This window comes from Dama dama, chromosome 11 (assembly GCF_033118175.1).
Source record: "Dama dama isolate Ldn47 chromosome 11, ASM3311817v1, whole genome shotgun sequence".
In the NCBI taxonomy this organism is placed as follows: Eukaryota; Metazoa; Chordata; class Mammalia; order Artiodactyla; family Cervidae; genus Dama; species Dama dama.
Genome location: NC_083691.1, coordinates 96244600 through 96251510, shown reverse-complemented (window position 1 = coordinate 96251510; position 6911 = coordinate 96244600). Strand labels below are relative to the sequence as shown.

The 6911-nt window shown below is 45.0% G+C and overlaps 1 non-coding gene across 1 annotated transcript; it reads right to left on the bottom strand.

The window, feature by feature from the left end:
- Window positions 1-5925: 5925 nt before the first annotated feature.
- Window positions 5926-6060, bottom strand: LOC133065706 (small nucleolar RNA SNORA70). Its single transcript, XR_009694967.1, has one exon. It is a non-coding gene; the product is annotated as a small nucleolar RNA SNORA70 (small nucleolar RNA).
- Between the last annotated feature and the right edge of the window lie 851 nt (window positions 6061-6911).

Below are 6911 nucleotides of genomic sequence, written 5' to 3'. Positions count from 1 at the left end.
ATTCCCTGTTTGCTCATTCTTGCAGAGGCATCTTGAGCCATGTCTTGGACCTCACAGGGTTATAAGGCAACATGAACTTAATTAGTCAGATACCCTGGGAGGATGAAGACTGAAGGACCAAGGACCGCAGTGAGGGAAGCAGAGGGGGTGTGGTTCATGGATGGGAGAGTCTGAAAGAAGTAAGGGGTGTTACAAGCCAGGGAGAGCACCAGTGCACACTCCAATACAATGCAGTATAGTTTTTGTTTTTGAAGTATTGTTGACTTACAATATTATGCCAATCTCTGCTGTATGGCAAAGTGACTCAGTTTTACACATATATACGTTCTTTTTTAAAAAATATTATTCTCCATTATAGTTTGTCCCAGGGGTTGAGTATAGTTCCCTGTGCTATGCAGTAAGACCTCATTGTTCATCCAATCTAAATAATAGTTTGCATCTACCGACCCCAAGCCCCCAGTCCATCCGTCTCCCTCCCACCCTCCCCCTTGGCAACCACTAGTCTGCTCTCTGTGTCCGTGACTCTGTTCCTGTTTCGCGGATAGGTTCATTCATGCCATATCTTAGATTCTGCCTGTAAGTGATATCATATGGTATTAAATGCAGTGTACTGATAATACCATGTGCATAGAACAAGCACCTTTTAGCCTAGTGTTCACTCATTCATTCAACAAGTGTTTACTGAGCATCAGGAATGGTTTCAGGTGCTGCACAGAGTACAAAAAAGCTGTAAGATAATTGTTCTCTTTCATTTTAGCCAAGATAAAACACGGGCTTTCCAGTTAGTGGTAAAGAACCCGCCTGCCAATGAAGGAGATGGAAGAGATGCAGGTTTGATCCCTGGGTCGGAAAGATCCCCTAGAGTACAAATGGCAACCCACTCCAGTATTCTTACCTGGAGAATCCCGTGGACAGAGGAGCCTGGCGGGTTACAGTCCATGGGGTTGCAAAGAGTCAGATATAACTGAATGATTGAGCACATGACATATCTCACATTGAGAGGTAGGTACTGTTATCCCCTTCATGGTCTGAGTGATGTAACAGGCCCAGAGAGGTTAAGTAACTTGTTCATAGTCACACAGCTTGTAGGTGCTGGAGCCAGGATTCCAGTCTGGCTCCAGTGGACATGCTGTTAACAACCACAGCCATCTTTCTCTTCAAACCTTTTCTTCTTGCTGTGGCTTTGGATTGCTTCCTGCTGGCTTCTTCTCCATGGAGACAAATCTATTCATCTCCCCAAACCCAGCTTGAAGGCCGCCTTCCTACGGAGCCTTCCATGGCCTCCTCCTCAGGGCCAGGCTTGCCCTTGATGTTTCCTGGCTTTTGCTAACCCTAACAAGTCCCTGGAAGTCCCTGGAGGCAGAAACATTGACTCATTTGTCTGTCTGTCTTCTCCAGGGTCGGTCACACCTGAGATCATTGGAAACAATGAACTGGATCCAAAGAAGAAGGTAAATCCTGAAGAAATGTTGTCAATATTGACATTAAAGTTTGAAAGTTAGAGTCATGACATTAAAGTCATTAAAGTTAGAAAAAAGGGAGGCTTTGTAGTCTAAGTAGCTGGGGGGAGGTTTCTGAACCTTCAGGGATGAGCAAAAACATGCATGGCTGAAGATGATGGAGGGTGGCCAGGGTGGGAAAGGTGGGTGAACAGGCCTGGAAGCTGCAATGCACATGTGTCTCTAGCCTTCAAATCCTTCCTTCAAATCTAGCCTTCAAATCTCAGTCTTCAAATCCACCAGATAGGAGGCTGCAGGCCATGCAATTGAGGTTCGGGAAGCAAGCATATCCAACTCCCAGTATGAATGCCTACCTACCCCAGTGGGGACTTCCCTGGTTATGACTTCATGCTCCCCATGGCACTTTGCCTAGTGTTATGTGGCAGCCTGGATCCATTTGGGGGAGAATGGATACATATATATGTATGGCTGAGTCCCTTTGATATTCACCTGAAACTATCACAGCATTGTTTACTAATTGGCTATACCTCAATACAAAAAATAAAAAGTTAAAAAAAGAAAAAAAGACTTCGTGCTTCCAGTGTAGGGGGCATGGGCTTCATCCCGGATTGAGGAACTAAGACCCCACATGCTGTAGGGCAGGGCCTTAAAAAAACAAAAATACCTACTCTGAAAATTCTCAAAAGGTTCTTCTCCTTAAGTGAATCCAAAAAAACTGGAATACATATAAGTACAAGAGACCTGGCAACCGAGGGGGAAGACAGATTCCAGTTCAATCAGATTTATATTTTTTTCCATACTTTTTAATTGGATAGTGTGGTATACAATTCTTATATTCTTAAAGAGATGGGAATACCAGACCACCTTACTTGTTTCCTGAGAAACCTGTATGCAGGTAAGAAGCAACAGTTAGAACTGGACATGGAACAAGAGACTAGTTCCAAATCAGGAAAGGAGTACGTCAAGGCTATATATTGTCACCCTGCTTATTTAACTTATATGCAGAGTACAATATGAGAAATGCCAGGCTGGGTGAAGCATAAGCAGAAATCAAGATTGCTGGCAGAAATATGCAGATGACACCACCCTTATGGCAGAAAATGAAGAAGAACTAAAGAGCCTCTTGATGAAAGTGAAAGAGGAGAGTGAAAAAGTTGGCTTAAACTCAGCATTCAAAAAACAAAGATCATGGCATCTGGTCCCATCACTTCATAACAAATAGATGGGGAAACAATGGAAACAGTGACTGACTTTCATTTCTTGGGCTCTAAAATCACTGCAGATGGTGACTGCAGCCATGAAATTAAAAGACACTTCCTCCTTGGAAGAAAAGCTATGACCAACCTGGACAGCATATTAAAAAGCAGAGACATTACTTTGCTGGCAAAGGTCTGTCTAGTCAAAGCTATGATTTTTCCAGTGGTCATGTATGGATGTGAGAGTTAGACTATAAAGAAGGCTGAGTGCCAAAGAATTGATGCTTTTGAACTGTGGTGTCGGAGAAGACTCCTGAGAGTCCTTTGGACGGCAAAGAGATCAAACTAGTCAATCGTAAAGTTAATCCGTCCTGGATATTCATTGGAAGGACTGATGCTGAAGCTGAAGCTCCAATACTTCGGCCATCTGATGCGAAGAGCTGACTCATTGGAAAAGACCCTGATGCTGGGAAAGATCCTAATGCTGGGAAAGATTGAAGGCAAGAGGAGAAGGGGACGTCAGAGAATGAGATGGTTAGATAACACCGCTGACTCAATGGACTTGAGTTTAAGCAAACAGAGGAGATAGTGAATGACAGGGAAGCCTGGCATGCTGCAGTCCATGGGCTTGCAAAGACTTACATGACTTAGCAACTAAACAGCAACAAGCAAAAGCTTTATTGGTTGCTTAAGACTGCGAAGTTACTAAGTCGTGGAGTTAGGACCCAGCCTAGGACCTGTGTCCAACTCTGTCCCCCATGAGAACAAACACATTACAACATAGGCCCATTCCACAGAACGTATAAATTTTTGCTGTATAATTTTTATAATTCCAATTTGGAGTTTTCTTATACCTTATAAATATTTTCTCATGATTCAAAAGGTTCTATTTTTAGGTAACCACACAGAGTTTAAGTTGAGTAACAGCTGACTCATTGAGATCACATTACATTTTGCAGACTCCTAATTAAATATTTATTTCAATTTCAACTTTCTTTTTCATATTTAGGAGCCAATACATTTTTTCCAGCTTTGGAATATTGCCACGGGTCCCGGAAGGCTCACAGGGTACTCAATCGAGCATGCCTTATGGCAGAAGGAGCCCTGCTCTGGCTTCGGCAGTACTGAGCCTCCAGCACAGGGGTGGGATGTGAGCAGAGGCTTGGAGGGTGAAAAGCAGAGAGCAGAAAAAGGTGCCGTCACAGCCTCGGCTGGCAGGCGCAGAAAGAACAGGCTCCAGTGACAAGCTGGCCTTCTAACAGCCACGTCTCTCTCTGTGGATCTTCCCTGGGACACTCTGGTGCCTCTGTTCAGGATCAGGCTGTGCCCTTATGTTAACCAGGCTATTAATCCACAGAGTGAAGCCACCATCCAGAAAAATTTCAAAGATGATCAGCGGGAGAGTTTATTCTATTACATATGTTAGTAGACCTCTCCCTACAGCAAACCTCATGGGATTCAGGGACCCTGGTCCAGACTGACCTCCTTACCCCTAAACCCCCAACCCCAGAGAGCACTAGGATTGGAGACAAACTCAGAGCAGAAGGGAGCCCCTTCTTCTGTTGCCATGGAAACACGCAGACCACCGCCCCCACCACCACCACAGACCCTGGGAATTCAAAAGCTGTTTCCATTGCACCTCCCTGGGCCCCATCCTTGCTTTATAGGCAGCACATTCCCAATAATTCTGAGTAAGCTGAGATTTTGTGAGATCCATTTTAAAAGCACAGGCCAGGGAAACCTAACTATTTAAAGGGACACTGCTTCAAATTTGTTTAGGAGAGGAAAACAGAGAAATCTTTAATTGTGTAAACTGTCAGTGACTAGATTCACTCTTTGGATGTCCATATTTTTATGTTCTGCAGAGTTTTATGAAATCAGAACACATGACCACAGCACTTGCTAAAAAACCTACTGCGTCAGGCTTTGGGATTTAGAAAGAAGACCAGGTTGTTGTTTATGCCACATTTCTTCAGTAATTGACACAAATTTGGAAAGAGAGAGAAACCTGGGGATCTGGGTGAAGCGCTGTACTCTGTTCTCTCAGTTGCCATGGAGAATAACAGCTTTAAAGGCACCTTTGGATACAGTCAACCCTGAGTGAAACCTCTTTTGTTGAGTGAGAGAGAACATGAAGCGGATTGGTGGGGAGAGAAGTGTCTTTGGGCTCCAAACAACAAATGAGCCCAGGAAGACACTCCTCAACTTTGTGCTTGTGCAGCAGAGGAACTCGTGGGGGAGACAAAGCAAGCTCCTGGGGTGGCATACTCGTCAGAACTCAGGGCCTCCCTCTCAGCCTTGGGATCCAGGCTCTGATCCCTGGCTACAGGCTTCCTTGCGAAAAGCTGGTTCTCTCCATGTTCACCAGCCTGCATTTACCAAAACTTTTGCTGCTTCCGCCCGTCGTCCTGGGAGTCCTGAGAACGCAGTCCACCCTGTCTTATTGCTTGCCAATATTAATAACTCTCTTTGCCCATCTTATACCCTCTCCCTCTCCTTCAAATTTCCCCTCTGATCCCTCATCCCCAGGGGCCTCCTTTGTTCTGTTTATCATAAAGAAGGAGGGGATTGCTAATCTAATGACAACTATAATCATAATCATATATATCAAAGGACTTCCCTGGCGGTCCAGTGGTTAAGACTCAGTGATTCCACTGCAGGGGAGCAGGTTCAAGCCCTGGTCAGGAAACTCAGATCCTGCATGCCATTCAATGTGGCCAAAAATTTTAAAATAAAGTATTATCATTAAATAATAATAATAATATACATCAATTAAGCACCTATGAAGCACCTAATGTGGGATTTTATCCATGGATTTTATTTTATTTTATTTATTTTTTTGTTTTTTTGGACAGGAACTAGCATTTATTGGTGAGCGTGATTAAGGAGGGAACAGAGCTGATGATGCTCATGAGTGCAGGGCCCGCCATTTGTCCAGGGGACCACGATTAGGGATGTATTTGACCCCACAGCCATCCGGGATGAGTCACTTTTCTGCCACCATGTTCTCAAATTCATCCTCATTGAACTTGGTAAATCCCCACTTCTTGGAGATGTGAATCTTCTGACAGCCAGGGAACTTGAACTTGGCCCGGCGGAGGGCTTCAATCACATGCTCCTTGTTCTGCAGCTTGGTGCAGATGAACATTATGACCTGGCCAATGTGGACCCTGGCCCCTGTGCCCTGGGGCTTTCCAAAGGCACCACGCATACCTGTCTGGAGTCTAGATTGAGAAACAGTAGGCCAGTCATGAATGCCCACTAGGAAGAGTTGTCTCCAAGGTCCCTTAGGGCTACCTGTACAGGCAACAGGCTGCATACACTACCAAGGCGGCTGCTGTTTGCAGCCATTGCACACTGGGCCCCCATGGGGAAAAGAGCACAGTCGGCTTAACTGGCTGCATTATCCATGGATTTAAAAATTTTTTCCTCACTTTATCTTCCAACAGTCTTAAGATAGATCCTAGTTTGACCCCATTTTACAGAGGAGGAAATAGTCTTAGGAAGTATGACTGCCTTGGCTACACAGTTGGCAGCAGCAGAGTTGGGATTCAGCCCACACTGTCCAACTCTGAAGTCTCTGCTCATGTAATCTCTCCATCAAATCATTCATTCACTGATGCACCAGATACTTACTGAGACCTCACTGGGGTCTCAGCTGGTCAGGGTTTATAGTGGTGATCAAGGCAGAGGAGTTTTCCACCCTCATTAGGATTCTTTGACTCCAGTAAGGGGAATTGGACAAGAAATGAGCAAATAAATTAGGAAATTTTGGAGTGATAGGAGCCACAGAGGAAATACATCAAGGAATGGGGGACAGAGCTGTCCCATTGAATTTACATGAGCTCCCCTGGGGGGCTTTGTCTTTAGTCACTAAGTTGTGTCCAATTCTTTGTGACCCCATGGACTGTAGCTCACCAGGCTCTTCCATCCATAGGATTTCCCAGGCAAGAATACTGCAGTGGACTGCCATTTCCTTCTTCAGGGGACCTTCCCCACCCAGGGATCAAACCTGCATCTCCTACATTGGCATGCAGGTTCTTTACCACTGAATCACCTGGGAAACCAGCTGAGAAGCCCCTTGGGAGGCTTGCTAAATTGACAACTGCTAGGCTGGGCTTTCAGAGTTCCTGGTCAAGGTTGGCAGTAAGGCTTGTTGATTTGCTTGTCTAACAAGCTCTTAGCTGAGACTGATAGCGCTGGTCTGAAACCACACTTGAGAATCACTGGAATTGTGTATACTGGAGTTGGGGCG